This window comes from Bos taurus, chromosome 5 (assembly GCF_002263795.3).
Source record: "Bos taurus isolate L1 Dominette 01449 registration number 42190680 breed Hereford chromosome 5, ARS-UCD2.0, whole genome shotgun sequence".
NCBI lineage: Eukaryota > Metazoa > Chordata > Mammalia > Artiodactyla > Bovidae > Bos > Bos taurus.
The window spans coordinates 104170316-104187425 of record NC_037332.1 but is presented as its reverse complement, the minus strand read 5'-3'; positions in this window follow the sequence as shown (position 1 = coordinate 104187425).

Here is a 17110-nt window from a genome sequence, read left to right as displayed (position 1 = left end):
CATAAATATCCCAAGCCACTCACCTTTGGGGAGGCAAATCTGAGACTTATTCTCCTGGCTTGGCTGCCTTGAGAATAAACTCTTTCTCTGCTATCAACCCCCATGTCTCGGTGCTTGGTTTGCAGAGTCGGGTAAACAAACCTGGTTTCAGTAACATCACATCAGTAGCATGAAAATGCAGCCTTGGTGGAGGCTGTGAAAGCCAGCTGTTAATCTTTTAACAGCTCACCATGCTTAGAGAGCAGAATCACAGAACAGGGCTGCTATGAACATTAGATCCTTAGCCTGTTAGTGGCTGCTGCTGCTGCTGCTAAGTCACTTCAGTCGTGTCCGACTCTATGCGACCCCATAGATGGCAGCCCACCAGGCTCCCCCGTCCCTGGGATTCTCCAGGCAAGAACACTGGAGTGAGTTGCCATTTCCTTCTCCAATGCATGAAAGTGAAAAGTGAAAGTGAAGTTGTTCAGTCATGTCTGACTCTTAGTGACCCCGTGGACTGCAGCCTACCAGGCTCCTCCGCCCATGGGATTTTCCAGGCAAGAGTACTGGAGTGGGGTGCCATTGTCTTCTCTGCTGTTAGTGGCAGGTAGTGCCTAACAGGGCTTCCCTGGAGGCTCAGATGGTAAAGAATCTGCCTGCAATGCAGGAGACCAGGGTTCGATCTCTGGGTTGGGAAGATCCCCTGGAGAACAGAATGGCTTCCCACTCTAGTATTCTTGCCTGGAAAATTCCATGGACAGAGGAGCCTCTGGGGTTGCAAAGAGTTGGACGTGACTGAGCAATTTTCACTTCACTTCTTTCAGGTCTATGAATGAACTAACGAGTGCTATAAAGAAAAACCAAGAAGCTTCCACTGGGAAACACAGGATGCCCCACTTCATTTCCCACGGGAGCTGGGAATAAACACGCCAGGCAGGCGTGAATGCACTCCTGGGGGCCCCTAGCAGGGGAAGCCCAGGACTGGTCCTCGCCCTCTCCCCCACTTCATTTCCTGCATGATTTTGGTTCCCGTATCTGGAAGCCAGTATTTATTTAACTCTTGCCCTGGAGTTCAGCAAGAAAAGCCCAAGGCAACCCAAAGTACTGGCCAAGTAAACAAATGACCGGGCCTGGAAGCAGACAGCGGGCGCCCAGCAGATTCCGGGACTCAGCGCCAGTCACATGGAAAAGGCAGTGCCCACGGCCCCCACCCCCCAGCCCAGCCCACCGCCCCCCTGCCTCCTGCCCTCCCCCGCTGCCTGCACCCTCTCTCCCTCCCTCCCTTGCCTTACTTCTCTGACCACCCAGGCAAAGTTCCATGATTAATAGAATTGGCTCTCCCTCCAGCCCCTGCCTGCCTTCTCCCTCCCTCCCACCTGCTCCCTCCATCCCCCCTCCAGGGCTCAGATCCACCTTACCTTCCCTGAAGCCCAGGCAGAGGCTACTCTGTTCTGCTATTATTGCCACCCACCCATCAGTACTCTCTACTCCCCATCCAGGGAACCTCAGCTGAGTCCTACTGTGTGCTAGCATTATTGCAGGTGATGGAGACCCTAAGAGTCAGACAGACCATTCCAAGAGCTTATACTTGGTGAGGGAGGAAGCTGATGAACAAGTGTTTATATCCCCCTAACATTCATATGTGTGCGTGCTCAGTCACTCAGTCATGTCCAGCTCTTTTCTATCCCATAGACTGTAACCCTCCAGGCACCTCTGTCCATGGAATTCTCCAGGCAAGAACACCTGGAGTGGGTTGCCATTTCCTTCTCCGGAGGATCTTCCTAACCCAGGGATCAAACCCAAGCCTCCTGCATTGTCAGGCATGTTCTTTATCACTGTGCCACCTGGGGAACCCCAACATTCATATGGGAAACCCTAACTTTTACCTGGTAAAACCCCAGGTAATGGTGTTTGAAGGTGGAGCCTTTGAGAGGTAATTAGAACTAGAATGGGTCACAGGGTGGGGCCCTCATGAGGGGATTGGTGCACTGATAAAAAGTGGAGGAGCCGGGAGATTTCTCAGTCTGCCTGCTCCCAGGAAGGCCCTGTGAGGGTCCAAGGAGAAGAGAGGAAGACAGCTGAATCTCCCAGCACCTTGACCCTGGACTCCCAGCCTCCAATACTATGAGAAATAAATGTCTGTTGTTTAAGCTACCCAGTCTGTGGGCATTTGTTAGAGCAGCCCAAGCTGATGAAGACACAGGGGAACAAGCATAACTCAAATGGTGACAGCACTAGGAAGAGGACACAGGATAAGGGAAGCAAGTGATGGGGCGAGTGGTATTTATGGGCAGGAGTCAGGAGGGCCTCTCTGCCGGGGCGACATGAGAGCAGAGGCCTGTACAAGGGCCGAGTCAGAGAATATCTGCCTGTGTGCTGAGTCGCTTCAGTCGCTGTCCGACTCTGCGACGCTACAGACTGCAGCCCGCCAGGTTCCTCTGTCCATGGGGACTCTCCAGACAGGAATATACTAGAGTGGGTTGCCATTTCCTCCTCCAGGGACTCTTCCCAGCGCAGGGATTGAACCTGCATTCCTTACACCCCTGCATTGGCAGGCAGATTCCTTATCACTGTTGCCACCTGGGAAGCCCTTAGGTACCCTTTAGGGAGTTTCTTTTATTCTTTTTTTAAAGTAAGGGTCATTTTAAACAGCGAAATCACCAACAGAAAGCACAAACGTGAGAAAGATGTGGCACGAAACAGACCACGAAGAGGGGAAACAAGGAGACTTAGCGTCTCATTCAGCTGCGAATGTGACTTTCTGACAGCTCACACTAGTCACCGCTCGGCACACATGCTCCAAAGACCTCAAAGTACTTTGAGTATGGATTCAAGGGATTACAAGTAGGCAAGTTTGAAAATCAGGAATCTGCCGATAGTGAAGATCAACCATTGGGTTGGAAGCGTTGGATGAATAGAGTTACCTTGTAAGCCTGCTGAAATGGATGTTGCTGTTTCCACTTTATAGATGAGGAAAGGGAGTGCCTGAGAGGCTGAAGATCTGGATGGGTCACAGAGTGGGTCAGCACTGGTGTCAGGAACTGAACCCACGTGTGCACCTGGGTTAAACCTTTCTTTGCCGCTCAGATCCAGGACCGCAGCTCTTCCCATACTGCATCTGCAAGGGCTCGTGCAGGCCAGCCCCACGCACACAAACAGCATCTCCTGTTTCTACACCATAGCTTCCTTTCCCAAACCTCTTTGACTGGGCCAGCCAGAGACCCCTGAGGAACAAAGAGGTTTCCCAGCTTCCTGCCAGGCTGGGGCACTCCTCACTCTGGCGGCAGCATCCCACCGTGCCCCCACACTAGGCCTTCTCTCCCCTCTGCTCCAGCACCTCCCACCCAGCACCAGACACCAAGGCGACCTGGCAGAAGGGGGCAAGTAGCTGATTGTGGGTCCTGGTGCCCACACCCCACTGCATCTCCAGTAAACCTGGTGTCCACCAGGAACAGACAGGTCACCCTGCCTCCCTCCCAGGCCAGAAGTCTCTGAGTGGGTCTGAGATTGGCTCTGTAAACTGAAAAGGTACCATTCTGCAGCCATTTGCATCTCTGTTCACCTGTTAGCAGGGGTCAGTAAACTAGGGCCTGAAGGCCCAGTCCAGCCAGTGGCCTGTCTGTGTACAGCTCACCAGCTGAGAAAGGTTTGTACATCTGTAAGGGTGGAAGGAAGAGAAAAGGAGGAGGACAGAAGACTCTATGTCACCCACAAAGCCTAAAATAGTTACTTTTCCCAGAAAAAGGTGCCCACCTCTGACCAGGATTGACCCCACTGTGGGAGCCAATCCCCCAGACACAAAAGGTCACACAGGGGTCCCTGGTGTGTGACCTTGGGTGTGTTATTTAACCTCTGGAAAGCTCTGTCTTTCCATCTGTAAAATCAAGGGAGGAACAGAATCCATGCCCCAGGGTTGTAAGAATGAAAACAGTTGTTCACTTCAGCTCAGTCGCTCAGTCATGTCGGACTCTTTGTGACCCATGAATCGCAGCATGCCAGGCCTCCCTGTCCATCACCAACTCCCAGAGTTTACTCAAACTCATGTCCATTGAGTTGGTGATGCCATCCAACCATCTCATCCTCTGTCATCCACTTCTCCTCCTGCACTCTATCTTTCCCAGCATCAGGGTCTTTTCAAATGAGTCAGCTCTCAGCATCAGGTGGCCAAAGTATTGGAGTTTCAGCTTCAACATCAGTCCTTCCAATGAATGCTCAGGACTGATCTCTTTTAGGATGGACTGGTTGGGTCTCCTTGCAGTCCAAGGGACTCTCAAGAGTCTTCTCCAATACCACAGTTCAAAAGCATCAATTCTTCAGTGCTCAGCTTTCTTTATAGTCCAACTCTCACATCCATACATGACTACTTGAAAAACCATAGCCTTGACTAGATGGACCTTTGTTGGCAAAGTAATGTCTCTGTTTTTTAGTAACAGTTGTAACTGGGACCAAGTCCTGAGCCCAGAGTCCCTGGGCTCCTGCACAGGATGCATTCTGTTGCCAATGGCGACAGTGGTGGTTGTGCTGAGTGTGTAATGGGAAGACAAGGAAAGGGCTCCTATCCTGACCATGTGACGCTTCCCCCCAGGGAAGTGATTTTGGAGCCCAGAAAAATAAAGTCAGCCACTGTTTCCACTGTTTCCCCATCTATTGTCCATGAAGTGATGGGACCATGATCTTAGTTTTCTGAATGTTGAGCTTTAAGCCAACTTTTTTACTCTCCCCTTTCACTTTCATCAAGAGGCCCTTTAGTTCTTCAATTTCTGCCATAAGGGTGGTGTCATCTGCATATCTGAGGTTATTGATATTTCCTTTGGCATTCTTGATTCCAGCTTGTGCTTCCTCCAGCCCAGCGTTTCTCATGATGTACTCTGCATTTAAGTAAAATAAGCAGGGTGACAATATACAGCCTTGACGTATTCCTTTTCCTACTGGGGGGCTTCAAAATCACTGCAGATGGTGACTGCAGCCATGAAATTAAAAGACGCTAACTCCTTGGAAGGAAAGTTATGACCAACCTAGACAGCATATTCAAAAGCAGAGACATTACTTTGCCAACATAAGTCTGTCTAGTCAAAGACCATAAAGAAAGCTGAGGGCCAAAGAATTGATGCTGTTGGACTGTGGTGTTGGGGAAGACTCTTGAGAGTCCCTTGGACTGCAAGGAGATCCAATCAGTCAATCCTAAAGGAAATCAGTCTTGAATATTCATTGGAAGGACTGATGCTGAAGTTGAAACTCCAATACTTTGGCCACCTGATGGGAAGAACTGACTCATCTGAAAAGACCCTGATGCTGGTAAGATTGAAGTCAAGAGAAGGGGACAACAGAGGATGAGATGGTTGGATGGCATCACCGACTCAATGGATATGAACTTGAGCAAGCTCTGGGAGTTGGTGATACACAGGGAAGCCTGATGTGCTGCTGTTCATGGGGTCGCAAAGAGTCAGACAAGACTGAACGACTGAACTGACTGAACAAGCTGTGAACAATGCCGGGATTCATGGCCTCTGGAGGAGAGGAATTCAATCCAGAGCCAGTGATGAAGCTTGATCTCTCTGAGTTTTTGGGGTAATAAAGTTTTATTAAAGTATAAAAGAATAGAGGAAGTGTCTGACATAGACATCAGAAGGGGACAGAAAGAGTGCCCCCTTGCTAGGTTATCCCTACCTTCCAGGTGGCTCAGACGGTAAAGCGTCTGTCTACAATGCGGGAGACCTGGGTTCGATCCCTGGGTTGGGAAGATCCCCTGGAGAAGGAAATGGCAATCCACTCCAGTACTATTGCCTGGAAAATCCCATGGACAGAGGAGCCTGGTAGGCTACAGTCCATGGGGTCGCAAAGAGTCGGACAAAACTGAGTGACTTCACTTACATACCTATTGGTGGTTGAGTTGGTAAGTTGTGTCCAACTCTTGCAACCCCATAGACAGAGGGGCCTGACAGGTTACAGTTCATGGGACTCTCCAGGCAAGAATACTGCAGTGCGTTGCCTTTTAGCAAGCTGCTAATTAGAGAAAGGAAATGTCTCAAAACTGAGAGGTGCACCAGGCCCCTCACCCACAACACGCATAATGAGATAGCATCGACACTAGGTGAGTCATCCCGGACACTAGGTGAGTCATCGGGCCATAAAACAATTGACTTGAATCTTGAAGAAAGGCAGATTTCCTAGCAAATACATAGTTCATTAACATAGCTTAAGAAAACATATGCATAAGAAAAGCACAGTGGTTAGCTCAAGATGTGAGATAAAGTTAAATTCAGGTGGAATCAGGTGTTCCATTACAACACAGGATTAGAAGAGGGAAAAAAAGAAGTCTGCCACTCCTGCTGTTTGGGGACCTCTGGCCTCCCTACCGAGGACATTAACATTCTCAAAGCCAAAGGAGACAGGATGACTAAATGTAATGTGGGGTCCAAGATGAGATCCTGTAACAGAAAAGGAACATTAGATTAAAAAAAAAAAAGAACTCTTAGGACTTCCCTGCAGTCCAGTGATTAAGATTCCGAGCTTTCAGTTCAGGGGATGCAGGTTTGATCACTGGTCAAGGAACTAAAATGCCAAGTGCCACAGGTGAGGCCAAAAATAAATAAGTAAACACACCAAGGGAAGGACAGTTAGGTGTCCCTACAGTCTCCTCCGGGACACCACTTGAGCCCTCGCACCTGCCCCTCCAGCATCTTCCCTTCCATACTAAGATCCCACATCCTGTATGGCCAAAAATAAATAAAAAATTAAATTAAATTGAAAAAGTAAAATGCAGATTATTTGGTAGAAAAAAAGTGATCACATGAAAAAAGTAAAGTTAAAAAATAACAATAAAAATAAAGACCTCTGAATAAATAAACTATCCAAGAAGGAAACGGCAACCCACTCCAATATCCTTGCCTGGGATGGACCTGACAATGTACTTATATGGCTTCATCAATAGCAATGTGTATGTCATATCAACATAAGGTGTCAATAATCAGGGAAACTGGGTGTTGATTATATCAGAATTCTCTGTACTATCTCTGTAGTATTCGCAGTAATTCTGCAAATCCAAAATTAAAAGTTTATTATAAAAAATGACTCATGAACTCTATTTCATCTTTACTCACTTCTGAAGCACAAAGTACCAGACTTAACTAGAGGACAGGACAACGGGCAGCTGAGAACATAGGCTCTTGCCTCAGACGCATGAACTCTGAGAACTGGCTCTGCCACTCACCACTGCTGTGTCCTGGGGTTGGGGGTGGGGGGCTGGTTACTGGACCCCTCTAAGCTTCTGTTTCCTTCATATTTATGAGAAGGGCTGATAAAGAAAGCTGAGCACCGAAGAAGAATTGATGCTTTTGAACTGTGGTGTTGGAGAAGACTCTTAAGAATCCTTTGGACAGCAAGGAGATCCAAACAATCCATCCGAAAGGACATCAGTCCGGAATATTCACTGGAAGGACTGATGCTGAAGCTGAAAGTCCAATACTTTGGCCACCTGATGCAAAGAACTGACTCATTTGGAAAGACCCGGATGCTGGGAAAGATTGAAGGCAGGAGGAGAAAGGGGGTCGCAAAGAGTCAGACACGACTGAGCGACTGAACTGAACTGATAACTAGGGCATCTATTTCATGAAACTGTTGGTTAGTGTGTAAAGCTCTTAAGCAGTATCTAAGTCAGAAAACATTCCCTGTGCTGTTGATCTGCTGTGCGGTCAAGATCTAAGGACTTCTGGAGCATGGCTGCTGGTCATGGGGAGAGCTGGGTGGCCAGAAGCCTCTTCCGTTGAAGGAAGAAACAGACAGAACAGGCTCCATCTTGAAAGCAGGACTCCGTCTTGGGCCGGACTGTGGACTTTGAGCTATATGTCCAGTATCTATGGAAATGACATACCAACTGGAAAACCAGACCCGCCAGATGGAAGAACCAGACCCCCCAGATGAAAGAACCCCAGGGCTCATATCTAGACTCTCCATTGCCTAAAAGAATACCTTAATTATCTGTGTAACCAAATAAAATCATAAATTCTATTATGATTATTGGGGTGTGACCTATTGATAATTGTCCACTGTTAACTACCTAGGCTTAAGGCATATGAATCACGGGTTAACTTTGATTGTATCTTTCTCTTCCTTTGTTCAGACTAGTTTCAGGGAACTTGGGGAGGTGGGTTTGGGCACGTACACTTAGGGTATATAAGGTTTTCACAAATGCTGGTCGGGGTCCTGGGCTAAGAGGAGACTCTGCCTTGGGCCCGCAGTGTAATAAACTGCACTTCACTATCTGCATCATCCTTCTGAGTGAGTTTGTTTCCCGGAACGTGTGGCTACAACACCATGAAGAGGATGGAGTTCAGAGGAGGGGAGGAAGGAGGGTCTGGGAGACCTCCCATAAGTGACCACATCTGTGGGCCTCCTTGGAATGCGGGGAAGTACATACAGGCTGTCGCTGCGTCTACAAAAAGGCTACAAAAGCATCCTGAGCACAATGGCCGGAAGAGCCACTCGGACGCAGGTCCAGCAAAACACACAGCGATTGCGCCTCCCCTTCAGGTCCCCCCTCCCCTAGGACCCATCACGGCACTACCGCCAAAGAAACAGCAGGGAACCCAGGCCTACAGCGCCCCCACCAGCCAGCCTACGGCAGCAAGGCCACCTCAGAGTGGCCAGGCCAGCAGGGCCCTGAGCGCACCCCTTGGCGTTTCTGGGCCATGTCTGTCCATGAGCAACCCGGGGGGCACTTGCTGTCGAGACCGGAGTGGAGTGGCGGGTGGGGACAGAGGCCTGCCCTGGGCCAGTTAGGGTGTGTCTGCAACACTTTGCACACTGGGAATCAAAGGTCCCAGGTGGATGGAGGGGCTGGGGGAGCCCTCCTGCCCCCCAGCTTTCTCACTCCCTAAGAAGCAGCAAGGCGCTGGGATACTCTGTGTGCTCTTGAGAAAACTTGTACACAGAACATGCTGGTTCCTGCAGGTGAGGGTTGTGGCCCCATTTAAATGATGTGGAAACTGAGGCCCAAGGGCTGAAGTGACCTCAAGTCACCCAGCAGGTCAGTGACAGAGCTGGTCCCAGGCCAGTACTTATTCCTCGTTTTAGAGCCAAGAGGCTTCACCGCTGGCCTCAGCTGAGCCCAGACACTAGACTCTTGCATCCACGCCTGCCTGGGCAGGACGCTTCATCTCTGAGCCTCTGTCCTCCTTCACCATATGGAGAGAATAAACACAAAGAATAGTCAGTCTCTTTGAGGGACTTTGGCAAGTCTCTGTGGTTCTACAAAGCAAACAAAACCATCTCAGTTTTTGCCCTCAAGGAGAGTAAAATATAAGAATAACTAAAGTTTGTTTTACAAACAGGGGTCCGACACAGAAGTGTTAACTCACAATGCTCTGATTGAATACCATCATGCTTTCTATCTGAGGCGCCATCCCCCAGGAGAGCTAGAAGATGAGACAGGATTTGACGGTGACCATCGCTTCATGTAGGACTCTCTCAGCTACGAGTGACCAAAAACTAAATAAATAAAGGAGAAACAGAGACCAAATGGGAGTTCACTTAAGTGAAATCCAGGAGTCTGGCTGGGACGCCTTCCGGTGTAGGCTGCCCGGGGGCTTATACTCCTCAAAGGCCTGGTTTCTCTCCATTTCTCAGCTGCCGTCCCTTCAGGCCACCTGTGATGATAACAAGGAGAGACAGTGGTCCCAGTGTTTAATGTGTGCAGGTTCAAGCCCATCAGGGATGAAACCCTGCGTCTCACCCCTGGAAACCTCAGCTGAAGTCTCTCTGCTCTACTTGAAGCCCAACCCCACTGCCCCAGACTCATTGCTGTGGTTTTGGTGAGCCAACAGAGTTTTGGTCAGTGGGGATGAGTTATAGAGATGGGTCAATCTCACCCAAAACAAAAGGGCAGAGGGTGGGGAGGGAGAATCTTGAAGGAAATTCAAGATACCATTTTATCCAAAGGAGGCTAGGTGGGCTGACTGTTGTTGTTCAGTCACTAAGTTGTGTCTGACTCTTTGTCACTCCGTGGACTGCAGCACACCAGGCTTCCCTGTCCTTCACTATCTCCCAGAGCGTGCTCAAATTCATGTCCATTGAGTCAGTGATGTTATCCAACCATCTCATCCTCTGTCGCCCCCTTCTCGTCCTGCTTTCAATCTCTCCCAGCATCAGGATCTTTCCCAATGAGTTGGCTCTTCACATCAGATGGCCAAAGCATTGGAGCCGCTGTGCATGTGTGTAAAAACGAATTAAACAGTCACTGAACTCATCTGAGTCCAGCGGTTTTGTCTCTGATTTCTCTGAACCTCCTCCACCAGATAACAATTTCTCCTTATTAGTGTCTAAACCACAATCTTGGAATTTCCCTGGCAGTCCAGTGGCTAGGACTCTGCACTTCCACTGCGGGGGTCATGGGTTGGATCCCTGGTCAGCAAACTAAGATCCCACAAGCCTCTCAGTGCAACTGAAAATCAAAACAAACAAACAAAAAACCATAATCTCCAAGGATACTTAAGTATTTTCAAGACAGGGGAAGCTGAGTAAAACCTTCACAATCGTAAACTAACATAACATCATAAAGCAACTATCCTTCAATAAAAAAAAAATTTTAAATAAAATAAAAAATAAAAACTTTTTTTTTTTAAACTTTACAGTCCTGAACTTGAATTGGAAATATAGAGATTTTACAGCTTGCTATACAGCAGTCATGGAGGCCTTTTTCTGGTGGCCCCTCCTCCATGCAGACTGGACCAAGTCCCTCACTCAGAGTATCTCCTCTCTTCGCACAGCACTACACAGAGCCCGTCAGAGCCGCCGTGACCTTGTTCCAGGACCGTTTACTTGTCCATCTCCCTGTCCAGCTGTGAGCTGCCTGGGGACTGAGTTTACTCATCTCTCCATCCTGGACCCAATCTCACTATCCGGCACATAGTCGGCCCCTCAATAGTCACTGCATCTGTGAGTGATGAGGAGGAGACTTGTTTCCTTCTCATTCCCTACCCTGTTTTGGGTCCACAACAGAGAAGCAGGATGAGCAGAGGTAAGAGAAAGAGGAACACGTACTCCAATATCCCCCCACGTTTTACTCTCCCAATCCAGTTCCAGGCTCAGACTCCTAGACTAAGAGAAGACTTTCTTCTTGGCCTTTCTGTTGCCGGACTAGTGCTAGGTGTGAGTTGTGTGGACCTGTCATCCATCGGGCTCCCTGCCCTGCCCCCAGGGCTCCAGGGCTATTTGGGCAGCCTCTGCAGGGCTTTCTCCAGAATATCCCACATGACTCTCTACTGGGGGTCTTGAGGGGGACTCTGCTGCCCCTGCTTATTATTATTTGCTGTTGTTCAGTCGTTAAATCCTGTCTGATTCTTTGCGACCCCATGGACTGCAGCACACCAGGCTTCCCTGTCCTTCACTGTCTCCCGAATTTGCTCAGATTCATGTCCATTCAATTGGTGATGCTATCTAACCATCTCATCCTCTGCCACCCACTTCTCCTTTTGCCTTTAGTCTTTCCCAGAATCAGAGTCTTTCCCAATGAGTCAGTTCTTCACATCAGGTGGCCAAGGTATGGGAGCTTCAGCTTCAGCTTCATCATCAGTCCTTCCAATGAATATTCAGGACTGATTTCTTTTAGGATTGACTGGTTTGATCTCCTTGTAGTCTGAAGGACTCTCAAGAGTCTTCTTGAGCACCACAATTTGAAATTATAAGCACAGACCTTTGTCAGAGCCTCTTAATCAGCCCAAGGGGATGAAATTCACTCCTTCCTTCATATAGTCCTTCATTTACCAAAGTGTGCTGAGCACCTCCAGGTGCCAGGCACTGAGGACACAGTATCAAGTGAGCACGAAGGACCTACAGTCTGGTGCAGGTGACAAATACTGCAACAGGAAGCAATCCCTGTGATGAGATGGGGAGAAGGGGACGGAGAGGGGAGACAGGACAATAGATGAAGAAAGCCTGAAGCGGGAGAGTTCTCATAGGCAGCCTGAGCTCCAGAAATCAAGGGACCAGGAGATGAGCATCAGCGGTCAGGAGGTCCCGCCTTTGTTTCCTGGGTTCCTCACACAGGCCCACAGGTTGGGGGCTTAAACACCAGGCATGCATTCTCCCACTTTCTGGGGCCAGCAGTCTGAGATGGAGGTGAGGGTGGGCCGGCTCCTTCTGACCGGCAGAGGGCGAGGTGGGTGAGCGGGTTCTTATTTTGTTGACCCCTGGCCCCATTGTATTTCTGACAGGGCCACTTCCCTAGTGTGTTTCCCGGCAGGCTGACTCACTGGCCAGGAAGGGAAGGGCAGCAATGGCTGGCTGCTGACCAGAGACCCCTCACATCTGGACACACCCAGCACGACCTCCAGGGGAGTGTCCACCTCCACACACCAGCCCTCCCTACTTTATGTGTCCTGCCTGGCTAGCAGGCAGCCACCCACCCTCCAGGGGCCAGGGGAGACCATGTGCTCCCCCCACTCTCCCTTCCTTGACAGTCTTTCATCCAAGGGCCCAGCTGTCCTGAGAGGCTTCTGATGTAGGTCACTCATTCATCCATATGTACTGAGCCTTCATTTCCGTTTCAACAAATAAGTATTAACACCCACATGGGCATGATCTAGGCCCTGGAAATGTAGTGGGAAACAGAAGGACTAGCCATGGTCCCCGTGAAGTTCACATTCAGGTGTATGGAGACGGAGACCAGAAAAATCAACATACCCCACGTCAGCTGCTGAGAAACACAATGAGGGGAGAACACAGGACAGGTGACAAGGATGCATGGGCTGGGCTGGACCACATGTCGAGGGGAGAAGCTGATAAGGATCCTTTAGAGCAAGGCTCAGAGAAGGAAGTATCTTCAGGGAGGAGATCGAGGCTGAGGGAACGGCAAGACCAAGGCAGGAGGTGCAGTGTGCCGGACAGTTTCAGGAAGCATCCTAGAGTCTGGGGCGTATGTTTTGGGGAAGGGAGAGAGGGGACCAGACACGCCATGTGGTATGCGCATCATATATCACAGGCCCTGAGGAATTGGGGTTTTACCCTGAGGGACTGGAAATGTTAAAGGTTGAGAACAAAATGTGCCGTGTCTTCAAGGAGTTCCCTGTCTAGAATCAGAAGTGGGGCCAGGGCTATGTTGACAGTGCTTAGAGGAATGCTAATAATTCCATTAGACATGCTAATGATGCTTAGAGGAACTTCCCTGGTGGTCCAGTGGCTAAGACTCTGTGCTCCCAATGCCGGGGACCTGGGTTCCATTATGGTCAGAGAACTAGAGCCTGCCTGCAGCAACTAAGACCTGGCACAGCCAAATAAATAAATACCAATTTAGAAGAGAAAAAAAGCTTGAAACTCAGCCTCAAGATGGAAAAGTGTCCTCTGGCAGGCTCAGGGAGACACCCACCACCCGCCTTGGTTCAGAAGCCTGCTGTTCTGCATCAGTGTCAGCTCTCCACTCTTTGTCTCCAAAGGGAGTGCTTGTTTGCTCCTCTTGAATTTAAATCGAGGGGGGAAGTGTTGCAGACTCTTGGTTAACCACCTCAGAAAACCGAGCTGATCCAGCCACAGCCAACCTCACGCCATGGAAAGCAGAACATAGTATGTGTGTGTGTGTGTGTGTGTGTGTGTGTGTGTGTGTGGTGTGTGTGTGTGTGGTGCATGTGTGTGTGTGTGGTGTATGTGGTGTGTGTGGTGTATGTGTGTGTGTGGTATGTGTGTGGTGTGTGTGTGTGTGGTGTGTGTATGTGTGTGTGGTATGTGTATATGTGGTGTGTGTGTGATGTGTATGGTGTGTGTATATGTGGTGTGTATATGTGGTGTGTGTGTGATGTGTGTGGTGTGTGTATATGAGGTGTGTGTGTGGTGTGTGTGTGTGTGTGTGTGTGTGTGTGTGGTGTGTGTATATGTGGTATGTGTGTGGTGTGTGTATGATGTGCGTGTGTGGTTGTGTATATATGGTGTGTGTGTGTGTGGTGTATGTGGTGTGTGGTATGTGTGTGGGGTGTGTGTGTGGTGTGTGTGTGTGGTGTGTGTATGTGTGTGTGTGGTATGTGTATATGTGGTGTGTGTGTGATGTGTATGGTGTGTGTATATGTGGTATGTATATGTGGTGTGTGTGTGATGTGTGTGGTGTGTGTATATGAGGTGTGTGTGTGGTGTGTGTGTGTGTGGTGTGTGTGGTGTGTGTATATGTGGTATGTGTGTGGTGTGTGTATGATGTGCGTGTGTGGTGTGTGTATATATGGTGTGTGTGTGTGGTGTGTGTGTGGTGTGTGTATATGTGGTATGTATGTGGTGTGTGTGTGTGTGTGGTGTGTGTGTGTGTGTGGTGTGTGTATATGTGGTATGTGTGTGGTGTGTGTATGATGTGCGTGTGTGGTGTGTGTATATATGGGGTGTGTGTGTGGTGTGTGTGTGTGTGTGTGTGTGGTGTGTGTGTGGTGTGTGTATATGTGGTGTGTCTGTATGTGGTGTGTGTGTGTGGTGTGTGTGTCTGTGTGTGGTGTGTGTGTGTGTGTAGGCTGCATAAACTCATTGCCATCTTCCCTTGTCCCTTCCAGCTGTGAGGGTTTCCTAGGGCTGTTCCTCTCTTCTGGAGGGAGCGGCAGGGGCGGGGAACAGGAGAGGAGGCAGCGTTGGGAGACACTTTGGAGAGTGTCTGTGGCAGAAATAGACTGTGTGCAAGCAAATAGGGCAGAGAGAGAGAAGTTCGAGCAGGGCCCATGTAAGTGTAGTGCCGGGAACATTCCTGCGGTTCTCAGGACTGGGGAAAACGACTTGCAGATCTGGACAAGCCCAGGCAGGGAGGGGTGCAGTGGGATGGATGAGGGCCAGAGCTAAAAATAAGACGGTATTTCTAGCCGAGCAGAAGAGTTAGCATCTGTGGGACCGTGTGAGCAGAGGAGAGTGTTGGCGCCACCAAGCACAGTGAGGCCAGAAAAGTGGGGAGGGGTCGCCGGGTGTCAGTCTCAGCCTTGAGAGAGGATGACGCTGCCCCCAAAAAGGAGACTGCTCTCTTCTTCCCAGCCCAGAGAAGCCCAGAGTCTGGGCAGGGGAGGACCGAGCCTGTCCCGCAGCCGGACAAAGGCTCAGGGCAGTTGCTGCAAGCCCAACCCCCAGGCTGGCCTGACCGTCCCCTCCCCCAGAGTAGCAGAGCCGGGAGGGCCGCCTCCAAACCTCCTCCCCAACGAGCCATTAAGGAGCCCAAGAGTGGCCTGCAGTCCGCAGTCCCGGAAGGGAGACAGTATTTAGTGGTTGTGCACTGTGCAGAGATGTTTCCCATAGGGTCCCACAGTGATCCCGGAAGTGAGTATTTTGTTCCTTTTGTACAGATTATGAAAACATGGTTAAGAACTTCCCTGGTGGTTCAGTGGTTAAGACTGGGCTTCCATTGCAGGGGGTCCGGGTTCAACCCCTGGTCGGGGAAGTAAAATCCCCACATGCCATGCAGGACAGGAGAGAAAGAAAGGAAGGAAGGAGAGGAAGGAGGGTGAAAGGAAGACAGAAAAGCAAGGGACTGGGGGGCACAGAGGATGATGGGAGGGGGGAGGGGGGAGGTGGGTAGAGTTAGGGAGCCCAAGGTTCTGGCATTCTGGGGGGGTTCCCGGACTGCTTGGCAGAGGTGGGTGGAAGGGTTGGCAGGGCACCAGGGACAACGTAAGCTGGAACAGCCTGAAGAAAGTCCCTGAGGCCAAGGATAATGCAGTTTTATCTAAATGTGCAGCCGCTGCGAAACCACAGGAAAACCTCCACCCACCAAGCCAAGTATTACACCAAAGCACCCCCAGACCGGACAGCACAGGAACGTGGGGGTGGATCATCACCCACGACAGAGGAGCCGATGAAACTCCCAGAGGTCAGAGACCTGGGCTCTGTTCCAGCTCTGCTTCCAGCCACCTGCGTGATCCTGAAAAGCTCACCTGTAGATGCAGGCTCTTGAGTAGGGGGGAGCAGGGAGTGAGCAATAATACACAGTAGCTTGGATTTGCATAAAGGTTACATCAAAACCAGGGTTTCCCTGGTAGCTCAGAGGGTAAAGCGTCTGTCTGCAATGCAGGAGACCTGGGTTCGATCCCTGGGTCGGGAAGATCCCCTGGAGAAGGAAATGGCAACCCACTCCAGTATTCTTGCCTGGAAAATCCCATGGATGGAGAAGCCTGGTGGGCTACAGTCCACGGGGTCACAAAGAGTCGGATATGACTGAGCAACTTCACTTTCTTTCTTACATCAAAACCAAACGATAATGGCTGGGGTGGCAGGGGAGAAGGAGAGGGTAGCAGGTATGGAGAAAGGAACAGGGACGCTTACATCACCATATGTAAAATAGATAGCCAATGGGAGTTTGCTGTATGACTCAGGGAACTCAAACCGGGGCTGGATAACAGCCTAGAGGGAGGTGGGAGGGATGTTCAAGTGGAAGGGGACACGAGTAAACCTATGGCTGATTCATGTTGATGTTTGGTGAAACCAATGCAATGCTATAAAGCAATTATCCTTCAATTAAAAATAAATAAATAAAAAACCAAATGAGAGTCAGATGAGATCCTGAGTATGGAAGAGGCAGTGGAAATTCTCCCCATTTAATATTACAGCCAGATCCCCTAACCCTCTCCTACCATCCTCCCCACAGTATCCCTGCCTACAAGAGGGGTTGTAGCAGGATGAATAGGACTTCAGTGGGAACTGGGAACAAAGTAAATGATAGGGTCAAAGGTAGAAAGACAGGAGGGAGCCCAGTTCCTTCACAGAATTAAAAGGAATGCAAAATGTTAAATCCCTGTGGGGTCTTGGATTGGACTCTGGGAAAGAAAAAGAATGTTAGTGGAAAAATGGGTGAAATCTGAATAAAATATGCAGTTTAGTTACTAGTACTGTATCAATATTAACGTCTTAGTTTTGACAAATCATGATTTTTTTTTTAAATGCGAACATTACGGCTTTCCTGGTGGTCCAGTACTTGGGAATCCACCTGCCAATGTAGAGGACATGGGTCTGATCCCTCGCCCAGGAAGATCCCACATGCTGCAGAGCAACTTAGCCCAAGTGCTGTAAGTACTGAGCCTGTGCTCTCGAGCTTACAAGCTACACCTACTGAAGCCGACACACCCCAGAGCCCGTGCTCCCCAACAAGAGGAGCCGCCGCAGTGAGAAGCCTGTGCACCTCAACTAGAGTGAC